Source organism: Neovison vison, chromosome 3 (genome assembly GCF_020171115.1).
Source record: "Neovison vison isolate M4711 chromosome 3, ASM_NN_V1, whole genome shotgun sequence".
NCBI lineage: Eukaryota > Metazoa > Chordata > Mammalia > Carnivora > Mustelidae > Neogale > Neogale vison.
Genome location: NC_058093.1, coordinates 143763927 through 143789006, shown reverse-complemented (window position 1 = coordinate 143789006; position 25080 = coordinate 143763927). Strand labels below are relative to the sequence as shown.

Below are 25080 nucleotides of genomic sequence, written 5' to 3'. Positions count from 1 at the left end.
AGATGTGGTAGTCGAATTTAAGTAGTTAGGGGATTGACTTCTGTACGTGCTTTCTATAGTATAACGTCTCAGCTTACTGGTCCGTTTATTGTTTCCACAAATATTTACTGAGGACCTACTATGTGCTGAGTGATCTCCAAGGCTTCTGTATCAAAGTAGAGAGAACTTGCTGGGGAAAAGGTCCTGCAAAGAGGAAGAGATGGGGCACAGAATAGAAGCAGGGATGGTATTTTATGGAGTCACCCTTAGACACTTTGCTTCTTCCAAAGCAAGCTTCTGAAGTCTTTACTTTTTTTTTTTTTAAATTAAATTAATTAATTTATTTTCAGAAAAACAGTATTCATTATTTTTTCACCACACCCAGTGCTCCATGCAATCCGTGCCCTCTATAATACCCACCACCTGGTACCCCAACCTCCCACCCCCCCGCCACTTCAAACCCCTCAGTTGTTTTTCAGAGTCCATAGTCTCTCATGATTCACCTCCCCTTCCAATTTCCCCCAACTCCCTTCTCCTTTTTTATTCTTGTGCTTATTTTAGTTTTTAGTTTTAGTTTAGGTTTTAGAACTGAATGTGCCATTAAACACAGAGTTTTTAGGCCTTTAACAAACACTTTCAGCGAATGGTAAGGAAAGACCTCAAACTTAAAAAAAAATCCCTCCTTCTTTATTCGTGTTTCCTTTACATTTTAAATGTAAAATAAATAGGTAGCAAAAGCAAAATAGACAGATACAGTCCATATAGTATAGGTGCACATTAGGTTTCCTTTAAAAAGCCCTCCAGCTTTAACATTTTCAAGAACACCGTTTACTTAACAGACAAGATTATCTGTAATCCTTTTTGGGGTCAGCAGCTGGGTCTGGAAATGTTAGCAGATCTGTTTACTCTTAATCACTTTTGCCAAACCCCAAGCCTTTGCCCTGGGTGCTTAACAAGCTGGGGTCCCTGAGAGCCCTTGGGGAGACCCTCTGGAGGCATCACAAGATGCAGGGAAGCTCTTCAGGGTTCCCGGGCGTGTAAAGGGGCGCAGGCACTAGGACCGCCCCGACGCCGATAGGCAGCCGCGCTTCACAGCGTGTCAGCGGGACTGAACCGCCTTTGCTGTTACACAAGAGAGCCGACAGCAGCAGTAGCAGCTCAGCATCCTTCCCCCCTCTGGCCTGTTGGAAGGTATTTACTTGCTATTTATCATTCAGATTTTGTAGACCGTCAAGTGTGCCTTTAGTGTTCACCTAGTCTGATGCTCTAGCAGGCTGTCCAGCACTCGTCGGGTTACTATATGATTTTATGTTAATTTCCACAGCTGATGGAAGCAACAGTGCCATAAAGAAATGGGCTAGATATTTCCAGAGGCTGAAATCTGGAGACATTTGAAGGTGTAAGTACATTGGTCACAGATCTCTAACGCCCTGGCTGTGTTGGTTGTACCTCTTGACCTTCTTCCTCACGGAAAGAGCCCATGTAAAATGCCATCTGCATATTTCATTCATGAAGGAAAAACACCAAGACGGTGACAGAAACCACTAATGATGGCCCTGCAGCTCCACTTTGGAGTGGCTGTGGTTCCCCCTCCCAGCTTGTGGGTTTGCAAGAGCAGAAGCTGGATTTGCAACAGAGTTTGGATGGGAAAGAGATTTTGCTCAGGGCTGCAGAAGGCTTGCTGGCTTTCTGCTTTCTGTTTTCAAAGCTCAAAGATTGTCCTTTCTAATCACTGCCGTGATGCAGTGTAGGAGTCTTTTTATGCTTTATTTCTGCATTCCAAATACTCCTCATAGATGTGGGCTGTCAGAAAGCTGTTACACCATTCTGCACCTCTCAGTATGAAGCCATTGAGGAGAAACTGAGTTTGCTTTTTCTTGGACCATACTCCACTCAGTACTACAATTAGTAGATGACACACAGAAACATTAAAAAAAAATAGCTATCTAAGATTCCCTCTCCTGTTCAAAAATACATCTGGTTATGTGTGATAAGGGAGTACTTTGCTACTGGGAAACCCAAATGAATATCACTCTACAGAGAAAATTGGACATTCTCTTTAAGTAGCTTACAAACAGTTGAAGATGCTTTTGTAGGGCCTTGATGCCAATGTCATGCATTAAAAGCTCTTTGGAAACTTTAAAGCCTTGTCAAATTGATGTTAGATTATTACCCTAGAAATCAGATCAAATATCTTATTCCAAAATGAAACAGGTAAACGTATTTATGAATGAATAAAATGTTGAGTCATATTAATGGTTAATTCATGGGAAATTTTAAGAATGAACTGTGGTATTAAATTTATTTCAGGAAAGAAAATACCAAAACTGAGTCTCACAGCAAGGCATCAATATTGAAAAGGTGACTTTAATGAAAAGCATTTTTGAGTTAAAATACATTTAATAGTTCAAAAATTATATCCTTTAAATACTTATATTTGAAACATTGAACACCATAAATGGGGTTTAAAATTGTTGAAGTATTAAGCTTTTGAAAATACACCTATAATTCTCCTAAAACTCTTTATTTGGTATAAAAAGAGAGGTCATATGAGGGAGGGAGGGATGGAGTCTTATTTTATTGTTCTGTACTTCTTTCTATTTGAACATTCTGATTGAATGTTTACTATATAAATATGCTACCTGTATATTTTTTTAATGTAACAGAAATTACAAGTGGTTGTAGCAATTAATTTGCAATATCCTTAAATGCAAATGACTATAATCATATAAAAGTAACATGTTAATATTGCTCTATAATATTTCTTTAAGCAGGGAAAATCTTTTGAAAACAATGCGTTACTTCTAGACAGAGTTAGGGAAATCATACTGGGGGTGGTAATGGGCTTTCGATATTTTGTGAAGCAAAGGAAATTTTTTACATTTATTTTTAGTTGGTATAACAAAATACTATATAACTCCATGAGCTTTGTGTTAATAAATTTTCTCCTTTTTCCCTTTTAAAATAAAAAAAAATGTTTCTATATTCTCAGTCTGGAAAGATGACTCAGTTCTTTCAAATTAGAACTTAGTTTTAAAAATTCTTGCCCAACATGTGATTTGCAGCCCTAAACTTTAGTTTTATGTCATATATGTTATTCATGCCTTATCATAAATAATCTAAAAATAATTTAATTATATGTTGGGTCTAAAGATTCATTGAATTCAATAATGATAGGGGGGAAAAAGTAGAGAATAAGATCTTATTCAGAATTTGATATTCTTTGCAGAACATGAATTTTGTTTCTGAATTTAAGTCCTGAAATTAAGTCCACTGGCCAGACCTGACTTTAGGCAAGGGCTCAGTGCTCAGTGAAAGTACAGACTTGCTGGCAAACAAGTGGGGCTTAAGCTTCAGAATAAAATGCAAAAGCTAAAACTAATTTGTTAAAGTGTGAAAGCAGTGATTATCTGGTGATGTTTATCCCAGAGGATAATCTCTTTAGGCCTTGAGCAGTCTGGCTTCCCAGGAGATCCACATGAATATCAGCATTATCTAGATTTACTAGATAATAGTGGGGTAGTGAGGTAGATATTTCTAAAAGATTACTTTCAATGTACAAATTTTTTCTTTAAAAGAGGCTCAGCAAATAACAAATCTGGATACACTGATTTTACCCTCCACAGTGCTTTTTTTCCTAAAGAACGTAATAGATTCGGAAACAGGGATTCTCATGCGAAGTGGGTGCATAGTAAGACATTTAAGAAAGAAATGAAAAAAATGAGCTTTTATATGATTAAACTACCCAGAAGGAGCTAATGTAATAGGAGAAGAATGTCAGCGAAACTTGTGTCATTTCAGTTTACATTGATTTTAGTCTTCTGCATTGAGTAAGGAAAGATGTCTCCTGGTAGAAGCCACAGAAAATGCAAAAAATTAGTTGAGGGTTGACTTGGTCAGCCCTGAGGGAAACGCTGAGTGTTGAAGGGATAAAGAAACAAAAGGGATAAAGAAAGAAGCTCTGAGCGGTGATTACAATGTTAACATGAATGTTTACAAACCTGTTGACCACACATACAAGCCACAGTGACTAGGAATTATATGTGACTCGGGAATTTCTTTGACGATTTTCCTTGAAATTCCCTATTTGCGTCTCTAATTGTGAAATTTTTTCTTGATAAATGAAAGAGTTAGAAGAAATGGAACAAGAGTGTGTTAGTAGCATGTGGAGTCCACCTCACATACGCCTGTGTGAACCAGGAGGGAGGGGACATATTTTGTGGGAGTTTGGCAAAAGGGAGAAGCTACTATATATATAGTGTTGGGAATAAGCTTTTCTCAAAAGCAAAGGTTTTGTTTCCAAAATAGATTTTACTTATAAAGAACTAAGTTTGTAGGTACAGCAGGAAGCTTTCAAGGAAATGAGAGTTAGCCTTTAGGTGTAAAAGACCAATTAGCAAAGTGAAAGGTATACCATGGATTGCTGATCAGCAGTTTTATCCAAAGCATTGTTTCATTTATCCCTCCCAGTTCATGCATTTGTAACTGAAGGGGATGTACGACACCACTCATACACTCTTGCTTCCTTCCTTATGTCTTTGATTTAATACAGAAGAAGTTAAAACTTCTTCTTAAGGAAACTTGAGAAATATTAATCATGCTTCTGTACATGTTTAAGTAACAAATGAGCTTTGCTATTCCCCTAAATATACTGTAATAATTACAGTTTACATTTTAGAATCGGTATAAGATTTTATGGACACAGCATTTAATATTTTTGGATTATATTTATTTATTAGATATTTGTCAATTCCTCACCGCGTGCTGGTTATAAGGTCAGACCTGTAAATAAGATATGTCCCGCCATTCACAGGCTTCGTCATCCTGTGGAGAGAAATCAGCCAAAAAAGCCAAATACTATAAATCAAATACATTATTATTAAAATTCTTTTAAAATTATCATAACTTGTGAAAAAGTAAACCAGAATATATCTAATAGGCACTAAGTTGAAAATGAGAAGAGAGTATTATGATAAAGAAAGACTTGGTGGTTTTTTTAAGATGTGTTGTCTGGAAAACTCTCTGAAAAGCTGGTAGATCATTAGGGATCTGAGTGAAAGAGACAGCCAAGCAATGAGCAGAAAGAGGGCAGACTTCATGCTGCAATTTAAATCAATTCTAGGTCACTCTTTAAGTCTTGAAACCTTGAGCATTTTACCCCCTTGATAAAACTTCATAGAGTTTTCAGAAAAATAAGATAACATACATTAAGAGTCCATTACAATATCTGGGGCAAAGTGAATTTCCATTATGACTTCTAAAGTGTCATTACAACTTTATGAATTCACTCCTCTAAATACCTAGTCAAATAAACAAGTTCTGGACCATTTGATCACTCCTGTGTCCCTTTCCTTAGAGTTTTATGGTGATGCTATTTACACAGTGGAGGGAGGCAAGATGGTCACTCCCATGGACAGCAGAAAGAGAGAACCTTATTCCTAAATCTTCTAAAGAAACCAAGTCTCAATTAGGAGCTTTGTGAGCTGCAGTTGTGGTACATTTGTGATTGTCTCCTCAGAGACCTTCAACATAGTGGTTGATGGGGACTAGTTAAGGTGCTTTTCCTCCCAGGGAATGCTGGAGGGAGAGGACCCCCTCCAAGGAGGTTGGCCTGGGTCCCCTGGCAGGACTGTGCTTGCTGGGCATGGTCTTTAAACACAACTTCTTAAGAAGTTCAGTGGATAAACATAGCACTTGACAGTGGACGGCACAGGGCGCAGGCTCAGGTTCAAAGAAGTGAGTTCATGGATGAAGAAGGTGGTTTATTACTACTTGGAGGGACTCACGTCTGAACACTTTGGGGTTTTGTCATCTCATCAGCGCACAGCTAGAAAATATATACTTGCACACAACCACACGTATTCCAAATATATACGTATTAGAACACTGATACGTATTTGTATGTTGCAGTATATATATATTATGTGGAAAATTGCTATGTGGTGATTTTTAAGTATTTCCTCCCCTATTGCTATTGACGATACAACTAGGTAGAGTGGCAAAATTGTTCAACAATATTTTCACTGAGTCCTTTCAAAGAAAAACATTAATCCCGGGTGTTATCCGCTAGACGTAGGTGAAGCTACTTTATCAGACCGAATCCAAAATAGAAAACTAAACTAAAGGAGAAGGCTGAAAGAGGCTCACACTGAAAAGAAGCATTGTTAGGGGGGGACGTTCCCTGACATATCAAGATTGGATGCGGCAGCTACAGACAGATTGGCAGGACCAGAAAAAAAGCAAAGGCCCTTTCTGAGGGTGAAAAGTCCAGAGGGTCAGGAAAGGAAGTAGAATTCAAGTTCACGAGATCTTGCACTGCTAATGTTTAAATCTGTCTGTAGCTCTGACACGCTCTATTAGTGTGTCCTTGAAAACATAACTTTAACTATTTTGGTCCTAGTTTCTTTATGGCAATCTCTTGAATTTTAGTAGTGAATTAATATCACTAAATGAGGGAAGAGGGTAATACATAAATATCTAATAGGCAGATAATTACTAAATTACATTTTAAAGCAGAAAACATAATTAAGGGGCACCTGGATAGCCCGGTTGGTTAAGCGTCCAACTCGTGATTTTGGCTCAGGTCATGATCTCAGGGTTGTGATATCGAGTCCCGAGCTGGGCTCTGTGCTGGGCATGGAGCCTGCTTAGGATTCTTCCTCTTCTTCTCCCTCTGCCACTTGCCCATTTGTAACTCTTAAAAAAAAAAAAAGGCATAATCAAGATTTAAAAGTTTTTTTTTTTTAAAGATTTAATTAATTTAAATCTTTAAAATTAATCACAGTGAGAGAGGGAACATAAGCAGGCGGAGTGGGAGAGGGAGAAGCAGGCTCCCTGCTCCGCAGGATACGTGGCTGGATCCCAGGACTCTGGGAATCATGAAGGGCAGATGCCTAATGACCAAGCGACCCAGGTGTCCCTAAAAGGGCTGTTAAATAATGATTAAACCTACAATTCACCAATAAGATATATCTATCCTGAGCCTTTAAGCAACTAATAACATAACGTAAAATAATTTAAACAAAGTATATAAAGCAGAGAAATGGATGAATCCACAGTCACAGTGAGATTGTACTAAAATTCACTCAGAAACTGGGAGAAAATTAGTGAGGATAGAGAATTTGAACAATACAATTTATAATTTCAATCTAATGGGCATATATGGAAACTGCGACCGATAAAGTTATTCTTTCTAAGCATACTTAAAAATTGTTCTTAAAAATATTTTACTTATTTATTTGATACAGAGAGAGAGAGAGAGAACACAAGCAGGGGGAGCAGGAAGCAGAGGGAGAAGCAGGCTCCTCACTGAGCAGGGAGCCTTCAGCAGGGCTCTATCCCAGGACTCTGAAATGATGACCCGAGTCAAAGGCAGACGCTTACCCAACTGAGCCACCCAGGCATCCCCATAAACAGTCTTTTTAATGCATAAAAATTTACTAACAAAATATAAAGCAAGTTTCAACAAATGACAAAGATCAGTTAATGTCATTTGTCACAGTTAATGTCATTTGATCACGATTTAGTGAATGTTTTTGTATCAGAAACTTACACAGTTCAAGCTAACCATATCCTATATAAAAGGTAATATAATCTGACTTGAAAATGTAGAAAATAATGCCTAGGATTAAAATAAGCTATTAAATCACATTTGGCTCCATTAAAAAATTTCACTTTTATCCATGCATCTCATTGAGATTACTTCTAACGAGGCACATTTTTCAATTTTTTCCCCAGGGTACTATGTAGGGGCTTAGATAAAAGTGCTCTGAACTGAACACTCTTGAAATGCTCCCAACCAGCCACTTCTGCATGATGACCAAAAACGTGACTGGTTTATAAGAAATCCATGATTCTGATTCTAACACCAAATTTCTACTGGGCTCACTCTGTAATGATCATGTCCTGTTGGTAAATCCTTGTTTTCAAGGTTAGAATTAACCTCTGATTGGATTTTGGATGGTCTATATTGCAATATCCTGTATTTTCTTAATGCAGAAAATATTCCAATCACTGTAAACAAATACCAACCAAGTCCATTCTTAATGGAATCCCAAAATGATTTATCTGGGTTGTGAATATTGTAGGTGTTATACTTTTATCAATGTTTTTTTTATTATTATTATTTTAATTATTATTATAATTTAATTATTAATTATTATCTTTCCTTTCACCACTTTTATAAACTATTTCCTAAAAGCCTTAACACATAGAAATTTTTCATGACAGACCACAATGCCCTTTTAGAAAAATTTTAGTTATCTGCAAGTTTCCATTCATTTAAGCTCACACTGGATCAGAATTCACTTGACTGGAAGCAATCTCATTCTTGATCTCCTAAAGCACTTTTACTTGACCGCTGTGATTCAGGGACCCCTTACACTTTGCTTTCTATGATGTGTGCATTTGCCTCACCTCTTTGACAATGTTTTAATCACCTTTGTATGTCCCTAGGGGCTCAATAAATATTTTAATGAATCAAAAAAATTTCCATTTGAGATCTATAGCTACTTTGCACTCAGGATGAAAAGGGCATGGAGACTTTCTGAGGATTGCATATGCTCTCTGAAAAAGAATGACCCTATTTCAAGCCCTGACAAGAAAAAAACTCTAGGAAAGCTATAAATCTTGTATCATTCTGTGTGTATGTCAAAAGTTATCTATCTTACCAACAAATGGCTCAATTAAAGAGCAATTGCTCCTGGCGAAGTGATCTCTTGAATGGTGCTTTTTCATTCTGAATGGATCCCTTTAGTTGTTACTGCAATAAAAAGGCTTCAAGTACTCCAAGTCTGTTTGAGTCCTTTTCAGAATGTTAAAATTTCTCTCTCTCAATAATATTCTGCCTATATTAAGGTATTAAAACATTCAGTTTTAGAATAATTAAAGTAAAGCTTGGAAGGGACTTTTGAAACCTCCTCCCTTTTATTTTATTTTAAGATTTTATTTATTTATTTGACAGAGAGAGATCACAAGTAGGCAGAGAGGCAGGCAGAGAGAGAGAGAGGAGGAAGCAGGCTCCCTGCTGAGCAGAGAACCATATGCGGGACTCGATCCCAGGACCCTGAGATCATGACCTGAGCCGAAGGCAGCGGCTTAACCCACTGAGCCACCCAGGCGCCCCCTCCTCCCTTTTAGAGGTGAAGATCCTGAAGGTCCCAGTGGTTAGGTCATGTTGTACCGGATATGAGAGGAGAATCTTGTCTTAGGATTTTCACCTTGGCTTTATTATATCAGCATATAGTTTGTAAAGTGCAGTTTCAAAATGTAAAATCATAGCTCTTAGGCATGTAGAAAATGAACATGTGTAAAGGAATATAATTCATTAATTAATGAAGGATTATCAGTCAGATGTAATGAGCAGTTTGAAAAACACCTAAGCAACTATATAGGTTCCTATATATGCATGTGGACAAGTTTAAAAAGAAGCGTTAGGATAAGATGGTGAATTTTTTTTTGAAGATTAATCTTTGGGGTTATCTGTTCCATCAGGCAAAAATCATTTGCATTTCTACAGGACAAAAGCCTACAAATTAACAAGTCACTTCACTGCATCTGGGACTTTGAATCAATAATAAACAATGAGATGAACTAAATATCTTCTCTTAGACAATCCTAGGGTTGTCTTTGTCCCTATGTGTTATGGAAAGTATTTTCTGCGCCTCTTTGTGCCCTATTTCTGCAGTCTAGACTAGGGATTGACCAGCTAACCTGTGTGCCAAATCCAGCCCATCGCCTGGTCTGTAAGGGAAGTCTTACCCAAGCAGAGCTTTGACCTGATTCTTTGCACGGAGGCATCAAGAGTGTTAATTAACGAAATAGGCTTCCTGGAGTTTGCTCTGTGAATCTAGGGTCTTACAGTATTACTAATCACTAAGACCACAAAATTAACATCTGTCTGGAAATTCTGAGTCAGACTTTTAAATTCTCTTTTAGTACCTCTTCTATCCTAAGTCTGGGAAACCAACCCCCAAACAACTCTCTCCACTAGCTTTCACCTGCTGTTCCTATAAGTTTAGATGAAATCTTCCCTTCTAGAGCGTTCTCTAGTTTGTTCTGGTCCTTAGCCTTTTGGAAGTAATCTTTTTATTGCCTGAAAGGCAGGGACTTAGGTACTAGACCAGCTTCTTAAAACGGTTTCATGGGCATCCAGTTCACATGTGTTCCTTAAAGATGAGCCACCATATGTGATTTAATAAGAATCCTTCTCAGATATGGCACACCAAGCATAGACTTTGTTGCAATATTGATCTGTGCAGTTATTTCCTGGTAAAAATGGGGACACATTGGCATTGATCCTATGCAAATAACCTATTGCCATGGAAAGTAAAGAGATGCAGTAAAAATATTTGCTTCTGAATTCAGTGGGTCAGTGGGACTCAGATACCATTTAGAACATCAATTTAATAATCTTCTAAGATTAGGATTAGGGATAGTTTAAGAAAGAGAAAGGGTTTCCTTACACATTTATAAAAAAAAGTAGGAAGTTAAAATAATGCCAACCGTATTCCCAGCAAATAATCACAATTAAATATTCCTCATGAGCTCATTTGGTTCTGGTGATAAGCCCTCGTTGCCCTGGGCCAGCAGTCTGCTTTCATGTAACATGTCTGTTTCTGGACTAGGGAGAATCCAGCAAATCCCAATTTACTGCACTGGTATGGCCTAAACGTTGTCCAGGCCGTGCGAGTTTAGAAGCTATCCTTGGGAGTCTGTCTACTCTTTGAAGAGTCTATCCTTGGTGCTGTCTTTTTGACAAGGCACTCAGACTGTACTTTTTTGTTGAAAACACCAATTTTAGCCTACAGCTTATAGCAGAGCTCTGAGGCAGCTGTTGATGAAACTGACTGTGGTTAATTTATAACAATAACCAATGATGTCAGAATTGAGGGGAGTAAAGTTTTCTAATAGGTTCTCATAATGGTTTGACCAGTGTTTTCCCTGAGGGTAAGAACATATTATGGAAGGCACTGAAGAATCTCCAGAGCTTTCCCCCCAAAGCTTCTAATTTCTGAAGTATTTATATTAATTATCTTTTGCTTATGCAGATTAGCCTAAGGAAGTCTGAGCCTATCTCCTGACTTTATAATTCTTCCCTGTAGCTCTTCCAATAGTATTGAGCTAATGAGTAACTGTGGAGAGCTGAACAAACCTAATTGTTTCTTGCATCTTTTCTCTCTCTCTCTCTCTTTTTTACTTTTATAAAGTAAAATAACAAATTTTTGTGATTTCTGAAATTTCTGAAAAATCTCAAAAATAAATTTAGGAGTTAATTTTAAGGGCCATTGGGGGGTCACCTCCCAAACTGCTCAAGTCTAATTTACCAATCATGACTCTGGCAAATGTAAAACGCATATCTGTAAACAATGTCACATAACTTATGAGTGAATAAGAGAACTAGATGTTATGACTGCTGCTGAGAAAATACAAGAAATATGTATATATAGGCAATTTAACAAAGATGTGGTAGGATAACACTACTGAGTCAGATTTAAAAACTTGCTAAAATCTTACAGACCATAAATATTTGGAGTTGTTTGTCTCACTGGACAAAAAGGATTTGCATATTTAGTAGAAAAATTCAACAAATCAATAAGTAATTTTACTAAGTCTTAAATTAAAAACAAGAAGTGAGACAAACTAAGTAGTATATTCTTCTGGACTTGTGCTGTCTGGTGAGGTAGCCACCAGTTTTTTAAATGTGGCTGTTTGAATTTCAATTTTAATTAATTAAAATGAAATATAACAAAAACTTTCAGTCTCTCAGCCACACTGTCCACATTCTACATGCTCAGTGACTACACTTGCCTCATGGCTACCATACTGGGCAACATTGCCATTTTCACAAAAAATTCTAGACATCCTACCTGCAGAATCCTCAGGTGGGCATTGATCCTGTAGAATATTAAAGGTGTGTTGCCCACATTTTTGCCTTATGTCCAAGGGTTGGAGAATTTTTCTAATGGTGATAGAATTTAAAACCATCTAAAAGTTAAAATTTGATAGTAAATGTCTACAATTTGAGTAACCTTTACGTGTATCATGATCATGCCCGAATGGAAAATTATACAAGTAAACCAAATGATGCATGATATATTTTGGCATTACTATTTTTAAAAAGGCTTTAGAGTAAATAATTTTTTTAAAAGTTTAATACTACCAAAATACATCATGTATCATTTAGTTTACTTGAGGTAATTCAATCAACTCTCTAAAAAACCATCGAAGTTGGGATATGTGAATGGTTCTGGTGAAACAGAGCAGGGTCAAAAAAGAAAAGATGTGAGTCATGGCAACCATGGTATCTGAGGAGATTTTTTGCTTCACACAGAATTTCATTTTTCCATGCTCAATTATGGTAAAAACGGAATTGCACATATTGCTGTTAAAGTAACTTCCACATTAAACAGAATCTATGTTTTACAATAACACTCAACAGTGCAGTAAGAAAATAGAACATGTATCAAATTAGGATGCTATTTAAAATTGGAAAATTAATTTTTTAATAGAGAACTATTTTACCTTGGATTTCTCATTTTCATTATCACAATGAAGGGATTTTATTCCCTGAATTTTATGAGTTTGTGAATTTCATCATTTATTAAACAAATATGTATGAGGTGCCTGTTACGCAAACAGGATAGAAACAGTGTCCACCCATATGGACCGTGCAGACTGATAAGGAAGACAGAAAATAAACATAACTAATTAATTACACCTGTTATAAGTTTTGTGAAAAAGTACGTATGTTGGGAATCCTTTCCTAGTCTGTTGGGATATGGGCTGATTGTATTTGGGGTGGGATAGGGTCAGGAGAGTCCTGTCCAAGAAATCAGCATTTAAACAAGGATCTAGAAGATAAGTAGGGATTTTCTAGATAAGAGAGGTTCTTCAAGGGAGTGGGGTGGAAAACTTCAGAAAGGAAACAGCATGTAGGAGGTCTTGATGAAGGAGGCAGCATGAACGTTGACGCATGAAACTTAAGACTTAGAAGAATTGTGTTTTACTGCTATTATTTCCTTTTTGTGGCAAAAAAGAAAAAGGGCACAGATTACTTTCATATATCAAATTGCAATCAAGGAATTATGTAAGTAGACATAAGCCTAGTGCCCTCCTCCTCATTTAAAATTACCAAACGTATCTCCCTCTGTGGGAGAAAGTCTCGTATAGTTACCTTGATTTCCACTAAGATCTGAAATAGAGGAGTTAAGCTTCTTTTTTTTAAAGATTTATTTACTTATTTAGAAAGTATGTGTGCTGAGAGCTGCGGCGGGGAGGGGCAGAGGGAGAGGGAGAGAGACTTTCAAGCAGACTCCCCACTCAGCATGGAGCTCTGTGTAGGGCTCGATCTCAAAACTCTGAGCTTATGACCTGAGCCAAAATCAAGAGTTGACCACTCAACCAACAGCTACCCAGGTGCCCTCAAATCTTATGTTTGAATGTTGTATGGTATATCATCTTGGCATCATCTTTCTTCCTTTCCACATACCTCTCATGATATATCTGTCCTGTCATACATATATTTGTTGTGCTATATTTGACGTCTTTTCTAGAATGTGAGCCCATAATAACCTCTGTGTTTCTTGCACTTAACATAAACTTGCAAGGAGAGCTGTTCCATAAATGTTCATTGAGAAACTAAGCAAATGGATGAATGAATGGTCCTAGAATTAGGAATGTACCAAGAGAAAAAAAAAGACCTTAAATTACCTGACTGAATCTCTTAAATGATTCTTTTTTCATTTTATATGGAAGTAACTTGATAATATCTAAGTTATTTGACTAAATAATATCAATGAGTCAAGAAATTTTCAAAGGTAAGAACATCCATATTATCAAGGAGATGTTCAACTTTTATTGAATGCCTCCTCTATACAAACCAGCTATTTAAAAAGAGATAGAAGATACAGTTCTCGCCTTCTAGGAATTTGAGATAAAGTTGAAAACCAAGAATGTATGCTTAAAAATGCAATGACTAGTATAGAAAATATGTACTAAACACCAAAGGAATACAATAAATAGTGGCAAATACTAGAGTTTGTAAAACAAACCATAAGGGTATTCCAAAATCCTGGTCATATTATAGGCCACAAATGAGGAAAGATTTCCATGTAATACCAGACCCCTTTAATTGTTCTTAGATGACCAAACATTGACTTATAATTTTGTCCTTTTGCGTATATTTCCAGCATTTTATAGCTGGCTGCCTTTGAGGACATTACTTATATTTTCTATATAAGAACAGCTGGAAAGAAAAGAATGAAATTAATATTTGTTGATCACCTACCATATCCCAGACACTGAGGACAGATTTTACATAATGTATTTGTACCTTAAATGCTTTTATAGAACATAAACACGTTCAAAAGTTTTTTAAAAATTTAATCTACATCTTTTACTATTTGTGGAACAGATATTTTTTCATAAAACAACGTTGCTGTGCTATATTCTGCACATGACAAGCTGTATACTCTTCTTGAAACATGGGCACAATCAAGTTGGAGAATATTATCACCCCCAAAAGTCTCCTGTTGTCCTTTCGCAGTGAACCCTGGCCTTAGGATGCCGCCAGTGTACCATTTGTCACCATAAATTCCGTTGCCTTATCTGGCATTACATGGAAATGAAACCATATAGTATGTTCATTTGTGTCTGACCTTCACTCATTGCAAGGTTTCTGTCCTTGCATGTATCAGCAGTTCCAGATTTTTTTTTTTAAATTTCTGAGTAGTATTCTATCTCATGTATATACTATAGTTTATTCACTCATTCCCCTTTTGAAGGATATTTAAGGTGGTTTTCCATTTTTTTGGCTACTAGGAATAAAATTGCTCTGAACCTTTGTTTCCTTTTAAAGATTTTATTTATTTATTTGAGAGAGAGAGCACAAGTGAGTTGGGGGCAGAGGGAGAATCAGACTCCCCACAGAGTAGGGAGTTTGATGAGGGGCTAGATCCTGGGACTCTGGGATCATAACCTGAGCCAAAGGCAGCAGCTTAACTGACTGAGCCACCCAGGTGCCCCGCTATAAACCTTGATTTCAAGTCTTTGTGTAGAAGTAGGTATTTACTTCTCTTGGTGAGTACCTCAGACAGGAATTGCTAAGCTCTGTAAGTGTGCATTTCTTGTTGTAAGAAGCTGGTAAATGGTTTTCCAAAGTATTTGCTACATTATACTTGTCCAGAAGAAATGTATGCAAGTTCTAATTTCTCCACATTCTCAGGTACACCTGGTATTATTAATGTTTCTAAGTTTAGTCCTTCCTGCGAGTGGGTAGTGGGATCTCATTATAATTTTAAAGTTCATTTCTCCAGTAAACTAATGGTGTTGACCATCTTTACATGGGCTTATTACACATTTGCTTATCTTCTGGGAGGTTATCTGTTCAAATCTTTTGCCCACTTTTGTGTTAAGTTACTTTTCATAGAGTTGTAAGAGTTCTGTATGCATTCTGGATACAAATCCTTGGTAAGATATTTGTATTGCAAGTATGTTCTCTCATTTGTTGACTTGTCTTTTTTTTTTTTTTTTTGAAGACTTTATTTTGTAGAGTAGTTTAAAATGGAGAAGAAGATACAGAGATTTCCCAGATAGCCCGTGCCCTGACCCATGTGCAATCTTTATGCACAATCCATTATTATTATTTTTAAAGATTTATTTATTTGAGAGAGAGAAAAAGAATAGGGAAAGCGGCAGAGGGAGAGAATCCACAAGAAGACTTTGAGCACAGAGCCCAACCCAGGGCTCAATCCAATGATAATGACCTGAGCCAAAACCATGAGTTGAGCACTCAACTAACTAACCAAGTCACCCAGGTGCCCTCAACTTCCCCATTACTATCATCACCCTACAAAGTAGTACATTTGTTACAGTTGATGAACCTACATTGACACATCATAATCACCCAAAGTCCACAGTTTGCCTTAGGTTTCTCTGTTGGTGTATACATTCTTTGGCTTTGGACAAACATACAATGATACGTATCCACCATTAGGGTATTATACAGAGTATTTTCAATGCCCTAAAATTCCCTGTGCTTTATTTACCTCTTTATCCCTCCTTCCTCACTCCAACCCCTGGCAACCACTGATCTTTTTACTTTCTACATAGTTTTGTCTTTTCCAGAGTGCCATGTAGTTGGAATCAGATAGTCTGTAGACTCTTCAGATTGGCTTCTTTCACTTGGTAATATGCATTTAAGGTTACTCCATGTCTTTTCATGGCTTGATAGCTTTTTTTTTTAAGTGCTGAATAATATTCCATTTCCTGTATGTAGCACACTTTATTTATTCATTCATCTATTTGAAGGACATCTTGGTTGCTTCCAAGTTTTAGCAGTTATGAATAAAGTGTCTATAAACATCCATTAGCAGGTTTCTGTGTGAACATAAAATTTCAGTTCACATGTGTAAATTCCAAGGAATACGATTGTTGAATTTTATGGAGAGAGTATGTTTAGTTTTTCTTTTTCTTTTTTTCTTTTTCACTTTTATAAGTTACTGAGAGCAGTTTTCATTTTGATATAGTCAAAATGATATTGTCATTTACCTTTTGTTATTATTATTATTATTTTTTAATAATTAAAAAATTTTATAAACATATAATGTGTTATTAGCCCCAGGGGTACAGGTCTATGAATCACCAGGTTTACACACTTCACAGTACCTTTTTTATTTCTTACCTTGAGAGGTCCCCAGGTGAAATCTGAAATGGGCTCCTATACACAGAGGGTGAGAAGGTGAGACCATAGGCAGACCACTCCATAAGGTAGGTGGCAGTTTCAACAAGCGAGGGAATTTTCACACCAGGCTCCTCTTGTAGCTACAAGACCTCTTCACCCGCCTACCAGAATATTAAAGGCTTAGTTGTGTTCAGTCACTGCCCAGATGGTCTCAACAGCACATTGCTCTCTCTAGGCTGAATCCTTGAAACTGGCTTGTAAGTGTGGGGATGGTGGGCAGAACCTATATTCCCAGACAGGGGAGTGGGTGAGAAGCCTCCAGTTTCCTGGGTTCAGCTCTTGGGTCAACTGGTAGTCACATTCTCTCTCTCTCTCTCTTTTTTTTTTAAGATTTTATTTATTTATTTGACAGACAGAGATCACAGGTAGGCAGAGAGGCAGGCAGAGAGAGGAAGGGAAGCAGGTTCCCTGCTGAGCAGAGAGCCGGACGCAGGGCTTGATCCCAGAACCCTGGGATCATGACCTGAGCCAAAGGCAGAGGCTTAACCCACTGAGCCACCTAGGCGTCCCTAGTCACATTCTCTTGATGACCTTCCCTACCACCACCACCACCAACTACTCCTCCTTCTTCTTCTTTTTCTTATACTTTTTTTTTTTTTTTTTTTTTTGGTCTTTTATGGTTTGTGCATGGTCTGGTGACAAATCCATGACTAGAGGAAGAATTCATCCCATGGCTAATATTATGAAAATTTCATTACTTGATTGATTCTACAGAAGGCAGTAATACTGAGGATCTTTGTAAGAGTGATTTTATCCTACTCTTTTTATTAACTAGTCCTTTGGATAATGAAATGATTCATAGACATTGTCCTCCCAAGTCCTTGCATGTCTATATAGAGTTATAGAGACTCAGGGTTAGGAAGGAATGATAAGACATTCTTTCCAGCCATTGGATAAACATTTCAGCAGTCAGATCATTTTTTTTAAACACACATTTCCAGAACGCATTCTCATTATTGGCCGCAATGTAGCGTAACTCATCTGGATGTTAGAACAGGAAAGGAAAAAGGAACTTCTCATTTTTCATTTTTAAGATGCCTGCCTGAATTTCCTCAGCTTAGCAGTGAAACATCTCCAGACAATGTATCACTTACTTTCAAGTAGATACAGTGCTTTGGGAGGGCATAAAATGATCCTGTGGACAAGAGTGAGAGCTTTCTAATCAGGCAGATCTCAGTACTGTTGACTTAGTCACTTAAATGTCCTCAGCCAGTTTACCTTGTCTGTGAAATGTAAAAATTAGGATATATACACCAGAACATAGTAGCCTCCCACTAAATGGAAATTAAAAAAATCAATTAATAATACAAATGATGAAATGCAGAGAGAAATACTATTTCTGGTGCATTTTTATTAATAGAAGATAGCTGAGAAATTCAGCAGGAAAAAAAGGACAAGATTAAAAACTTGGATTTTATTTTCCATAAATCCTATGTAGGTTTTTGGTCAAGATAATAATTTAATAGTGATCTACTTTCTTAATAAGATCATTTTTGAATGTAGGGGAGGTTTGGTGGGGTGAGGTCAGAGCCTACAGCCAAGAAAGAATTCTTGAGGCAATCTTTGGTGCAAAAAGGTGGTTTTTTTTTTTTTTTTTTAAAAAGGTGGTTTTATTAAAGCCTGGGGACAGGACCTGGGGGCAGAAAGAGGGCTCTGGGATGTGAGGGGCGCCTGATTATATACTACGGGGTCGGGGGGAAGTAAGGAAAAAGGGAGGTTTTCAAAAGAACTTAAGGAGTACCTGCAAAATACTGGAGGCCTCTCCTTTGTCAAGTTCAGATGTTTTCCTCTCTAGCAAGGCATTAACAGGAAGACACTTGGGAGCTTCCTAGAAGAATATCCCACAAATCCCACCCAGGAGTCGGGGGTGTGGGGTTGCGGGGGGAGGTTGGGGAGTGTCAGCTTGTGTTTGTCTTCAGCCGGTCCTCCTGCTCCCTCTTCATTAAGAAGCATGTCCTTGGAAGTGATGAATATCGAATAATACCCTTGGCACACAAAACCAAAGAACCAGGCGGTATCACAGTTATTTTCAAAGACAAAATAAAATGAAATATTATTAAGGGAGGCTGTATCTCCCTACAGGACCTTGTGAAATTTTGAATATGTAATACATTTTCGTGGTTCAGAACTCAAACAATAAGGCTGCGCCAAGAAGACTGAGTGGCATTGCTCTCCTCACCTGTCAAGTTCGCCGTAGCTCTGCTCCCTACAGCGAACTGGTTCTGTTACCACTCCGCATTTCTCTATGCCAATACAGGTACATATGCACTTCAATTCTTTCCTCCCCTTTGGTGACACAAAAGTTTGTATACTACATGCACTGTTGTACATCTAGCTTATTATATATGTGTGTGTGTGTGTGTGTGTGTGTGTGTGTCTGGCAGGCCACATGGATGAGTATGTCACCTCTGCAGGGTGACCTTGGGAAGCTTCCATGCAGCATCCCAGCCTTACTGAATACGCCGAAGCAAGCCCTTTGGCTAATTAGAAAGTGACCTACCTCTCAGCCTTGCTGACTTAGTTCTCCTCTTGCCTAGAGGCAGAAGGTGGCAGCTGGTAAGAATTCAAGGCCTCTTCAAATTTTGAAGACATTTCTAGAGTTGAACTACCCATGACAATAAGCTCTGGGAATTTTGACATCCTTCCTTCTGGCAAAATCAGTTTTGCGGGATTGATTTTGGCCTGAAGGCTTGTGATGGGACTAAAGGTGTTTCAGAGTAAATGTTAATGCAACTTTTCATGGAAGAGTGAAGGTTTTCACCTGGAAATCTTGAAAGGACAAAGGAATCTGAAGCAGTCTTCTTTTTCTGAGTAGGGCAAATGACCCAGGACGAAACCTTTCCAAGGCAATTGCTTGTAAAGGTGACTTAATTGTCACCCTGGAGGAAAGTATATACTTCTCGGAACATCTCCTAGGAAAGTACAGGAGAGGCTCTTCTCTGAGTCAGAATGGTGGGTGGCGCAGTGTTGGAGTCACTGTTATGAATGCAGTTTATTTTGTAGCTAAAATTTCTGGAGGTAGCTTCATCTTTCTGAGTTTATAAGCATCCTAGCTTGTTTTTAAAACCCCCCAAGAACATGTATAGAATTATCTGAATTTATAATGATGGACGGCAGGAAGAAGTTAGGGTCGAATACACAAATATTAAAAAGGATAAGGTTGCTTAACCCATTCTTAACTCATTTACTAAGAATTCATCTGCTATTTCTGCAATAGATTGGCCTTCATTTCTGTGTTTTGCATCTGTTAATAATCAAGTTTATTTGCATTTTCTGAGTATAAAGCAAGGAATTATAAAAACAGGTGCCCTGAAGACAGCTGAGTGGTAGGTGGAAGCCAATCTGGCTTCCCCATTTTCTGTGTTTCTAGACTGTCAGAGAGGGAGCACAGCTAATCCCTGGAGTCAAGCCAGAGGAGGAGACTGACAACTTGAATCTCAAGGCCAAAGGCTCCCATTGTATAGCATTCTGGTTCCCTCTGCAGTTGGTGGCCATATCCCAGGTGTCAATGGTAGGTCTCATCTCCTCAAAAGTGTGCAAGACAACCCTGTCAATTTTGCATTCATGTCAAATCATAGGGACAAGTTTTGTTAGGATATTCCAACCCTGTACTACTTTTGGAAGCCTCTGAGAACCTGCTGTCCTTGGTATGGGAAGGGATTCTCAGCCTCTAGGTGGAAACAGAATAGTTTTCCCTCCTGGCCCTATATGGCATAATTTTAAGCATGCAGACACCCCAAACTCATTTTTGATACCAATTATGACCCCTCTGACCCTTCATTCTATACTAAAACCATGTGACTTATCATTCAAGTATCATGCTACTTAGCTGTTATCTGTTTTCAAAACTTTATATCCTCTTAACAAACTGAATTATATGCTTTTTACTCAGAGGCATTATATATTATTATTATTTATTATTTATCCAGCAGATATTTGTTGAGTGCCTACTATGAACCAGGTCCTCTGTTAGGGACTGGTGATAGGATCCTTGCTATCCTGGAGTTCTGGGTAGAACACCAAAAATACACAAATGCATCTAGGGTATGTCAGATGGGATAATTCATGAAGAGCAGGGGCCCTGAGCATGGTGAGGGAAGGAAACCCTGAGCATGTGTTCCTCAGGCAGAGACTCGAGTTCAGTGGGTGAATGGAACACACAGATAACAAATGCAGCAAAGAGCCTAGAAGGCAGGAGAATGGTAACTGGTAAATGATAAGTGCCCTGGGTCTCGCAGGAGACTGTGTTTGCCATGTTCAAGAAGAGCAAGGAGGTAAATATAGCTAGAAAAAAGAGAGAGGAGGATAATAGGAGATGAGTTCAGATACACAAGAGACAGCCAGAGTGGATAGCATGAATAATCTTGTGGAACTGTGACCCGGGAGATGGAAGCCATTAGAGGAGGTGTTGAGGGCAAGGGAACAAGAGTAGAAGCAGAGAGACCAATTCCAAGGCTGTGAAAATTATCCAGACGAGAGATAGTAGTGATTAAAACCAGTAGGTAGAGGAGTAATTCTGACATAATTGATATGGCAAACATCCCTTGAGGGAATTTGCGCCAAGCAATGTGCCTGTGTCTGGGCTCTTGACCATTTGTATTACCTAAAACAGTGAACGGGTGTCCTGTTAATTAAATAGATTGATTTCATTCATTTGAAGGTTTTTGAGCCTCGGCTAAATGTACATCTTTTTGGCAGCTCATATTGGATCCAGAGAGGAAGATCAACAGATATGGATCTTTAATATTCCTTTTCCTTTTCCTACTTCATGTCAAGAAATCTACGAGAGCATAAAAACCATTTTTTTCCTTTACCATTTGGACTTCACCAATAATGCTGGAATTGTGAGGTACAGATCATAGGTGACTCTGTATCTCATCACCCACAATCTAGACTTGTCACTTGTCTCCTTTTATTGAAGGCTGCATAGAAGGTCAGGACCCATGTCATCTGATAAAGAAGAATACTTCTAAAGGAGTCATTGAAGCTGTTCATTCATTCAGTCAGTTGACAAATACTTATTGAGAGATGGTCATGGGTTGCCCACCATGCTGGTGAGGACAGATACAGAATTGGAGATGCAGTCTCTTTGGGGCAATGGTACATGGACTATAGCTGTCTAGAAGCATGAGGCACAAGCCACGGGACATGTATGTGCAGAATGCTGTGGGAGCCTAGAAAGGGGAGTATCTCACTGGATGTGAGAGGTTCAGAAGGTGTTGATATATGAAATGAAGCTAGAAGGAGATTGGGCGGATGATGAAGTCCATTAGTAGTTTTGGTCTTTGAGAAGAGTGAAATTAGTGGTTCTATTATAATTAGTAGTGGTTCTTCTAAAGAAAGAAATAGTCCCCAACTGGGGGAGAACTTGAAGGAAGATTACAGCATGGTTATTAGATGGCAAAAATAACCTTTAGTGAGGCCCCAGGTATTAGGTAAGAATTTTTTTTTTTTAAGTAAGAATCTTAGTTGCCGGATTGGATAAGATAAAAACCAGGAAGTTGATGAGAAATGTGCATCTGCTTCATATTCCCCTGTTAACATTCCATCAGACTAGCCTAGACAAAATTTCCATGTTTGGGTTTGGCTTTCCCTTTCATAGAGCCCCTTCTCCCAATCTCAAATCCTCTATAGGCTTATGCTACTTCTGAGTTGTCTTCTAGTTTTACTTCTAAAAGACAGACTGCATCCTGTAGATTCATTTTTCTTTCCAATACCAATGGCCAAGGTTGGCTAGCCCAATATCTCACAGTCTTTGTATTACCTACAAATTTGTAATTTGTATTACAAAGAAATACAAGTTAATATAATAGGGGTTGTTAATAATCATGGCTTCCTTCTCCCAGGTGATGTGGTTAAAAGCAGCAAAAGCCTTTGAATCCATCGTTGGGAGTTTTAGTTTTAAATGTAGAGTAAACAAAATAAAAACCTTACCAAAATGGATTAGAGCCCTGCCATTTTGCCATGAACATGAATTATAAATTGCCCGTGATAGCTTATGGTGTCTTATAGAAAACCACAGTGGATGATTCAGTCTAAAGAATGTGGGAGGATTTTAAAACAAAAGTGAATGATAGTTCTTGCTGTTTCTGTTTTGTATGTTTGTGTGTGTGTATGTGTGGGTGTCTGCATACACCCGTGTATGAGTTCATTTAAATTCTTTTTGCTTCCCACACCCTGCCTACCAAATAATTATGACATTCCAAAATATTCACAGATTTCATAGTCAGTGCTAGTTATTAGATTGTGAAATTAGAATTTCCAGCTCGAGTATTTTATATTCTCTTTATTAAGACTTTCTCAGTGGTTGACCCTATCCTATTTAAAGTTCCAATATATTACATCCACAAAATCATCTCAGTTCTCATAAGGATTAATATTTTCTGTGGGGATGGCTCTGAAGGGTAAGTCTTTTGAGTAGCAAAGTCAGAATAACCGTTGTGGGAATTCAATGAGCTGGATTCTCCCAGAATTTTATGGCAGTTCTCACATCTGTGCCTTGACACACTTTGGGATTCACGATGTGGGATGGCACAATTTCATGTTAGTAAAATGCAAAATTTCCCAAACACATAGCCTTATGTAAGCAGAATCAAGGCTCTCCCTAAAATAATGTGATTCTTTTGAGTGGGAGGGAAAGGGGCTGTAGGTATAGACTTTTTGTATGTGGTTTAAAAGACATGTTCCCAAATTCTAGTATGCCTCTGAATCCTCTGGGGATACTAGTCAAATTCAGATTCCTGGGCCCTACTTTCAAGGAATGTGGTGTCATAGGTCTGGGTTGAGGCACAAATCTAGATCTTTAACCAGCAACCCAGGGGACTCTGACACAGTGGGTAGAGATCACATTTTCACAAACAGTGGCTGGACATCACCAATGGCAGCAGTCTCCCACAGAGCTCATGCCTTCCTTCCAGCTTGAATGCCTTGTCTTAGCTCCCAGTCTAACACTCACTGGTATGTTCTCAGTCCCTAGTTTTGGCACACAAACTCTAACTTCCTATGACAGGTGCTGATAGCTGCCAGTTCCTGATAGGAGTCACCCTCCTCCTCAAATGCACTAACAGAGATTGTAAAAGGCTTCTGTAAATTACAGTTCGCATCTACCTACAAATAATAGCACAAAAAAACCCTGAAAAACAATTTTTTTTACTTCCAAAAAGAACATATTAATATTTTAAAAAAGCTACTAAATAGGTGAGATAAGGGAGTCCAAAAAAGCTAAAATTATGAGTGACTGTTCTGGATGTACAGAAAGATGACAGGAAAGGAAGAAAAGAACAAGATTTTACTAAGTATTCGTAGCATTCCCCAAAACACCACAAACAATATTTTTTTTCCTGCAGGCTATCACAATGTTGGCTATATTTTTCCAATTGACTAATACTTATTAATTATGCCCTTTGCTTTGGGCTTTAAAAAAAAATCTACTGTTTTAAAATACCTACTGACAAGCTTCTTAAAAATACCTACTGTTCTTGAATTCCTAATCATTGATTTGAGATTTTACATTAATTAGCGTCATGCTTTCATCAACATGGTGCTTGAGCTAGAAAGACAAGCGATTCATGCTGCATTTATGTACAATGGAAGTTCCATTTTTCCTTAGTAGCCATTTTTTCAAGTATGTCTCTGACTGTTCATACCTGTCAAGGGAACTACTTCCTTCAGTTTTCTACCAGGAATTGATGATCCCTTTCAGAATCTTAATCATGATTCAACTCTGAAATATTATAAGACAAACATTCTATTTCCATTCAGATATGAGAAGATCAGAACTCTCTCTCAAAGTTCCAGGAAGGTTTGTTTCATTTGTTTGAGTAGAGAAGTGAAGGATAATATCACACATTTTACTTCGATTTTTCAGGTTTATCATTTTCAAATGGTTCTGAACCATCAGGTGGAGATAGGACCTTCCTTTCCCTTCCTCGTTTCTTCCTTTCTTTCAGTTGTCATTGAGAGAGCAACTATTCATGGTCAGGCAATATGGTTAAGACCAAAGGAAAAAAGATGAACGCAAAACTGTCCTTGACAGCTCTCCTGGAGGTCATAGTCTGGTTGAAAAGGGAGAGAAAGAACACAGTAAGTACTATAGAAGGCAATAAGGACTGTGAAAGCAGTATATATCGAGTACCACAGAGGTGGTCATAATTCACAGTGTTTCTTTGAGTGCCAGATGCTATCTAGCTACTGACAGAGGACAGTGGCTGAATTCAAGGAGCTTACGTTGCAGACTAAGAGGAGAAGGAGGATTAACTTTAATGATAGAGAATTGCATAGAATATTATTAAATTATTAATTAATTAAATTAATTATTATTAAAGAAATATTATAAAAAGATGAGCTTGGGAACCAATGGG

At 37.9% G+C, this 25080-nt stretch overlaps 1 protein-coding gene across 2 annotated transcripts in view; it reads left to right on the top strand.

The window, feature by feature from the left end:
• Window positions 1-1082: 1082 nt before the first annotated feature.
• The window catches only part of RAB27B (RAB27B, member RAS oncogene family), a 148063-nt gene continuing 124065 nt past the window's right edge, over window positions 1083-25080 (top strand). Inside the window, exons 1-2 of one of the 2 annotated variants that reach the window (XM_044242932.1) lie at window positions 1083-1170; window positions 1304-1378. The gene's annotated coding sequence lies outside the window, so the exon portion shown is untranslated. The remainder of the gene's footprint in view (window positions 1171-1303; window positions 1379-25080) is intronic. The other variant, XM_044242934.1, reaches the window with a different exon arrangement.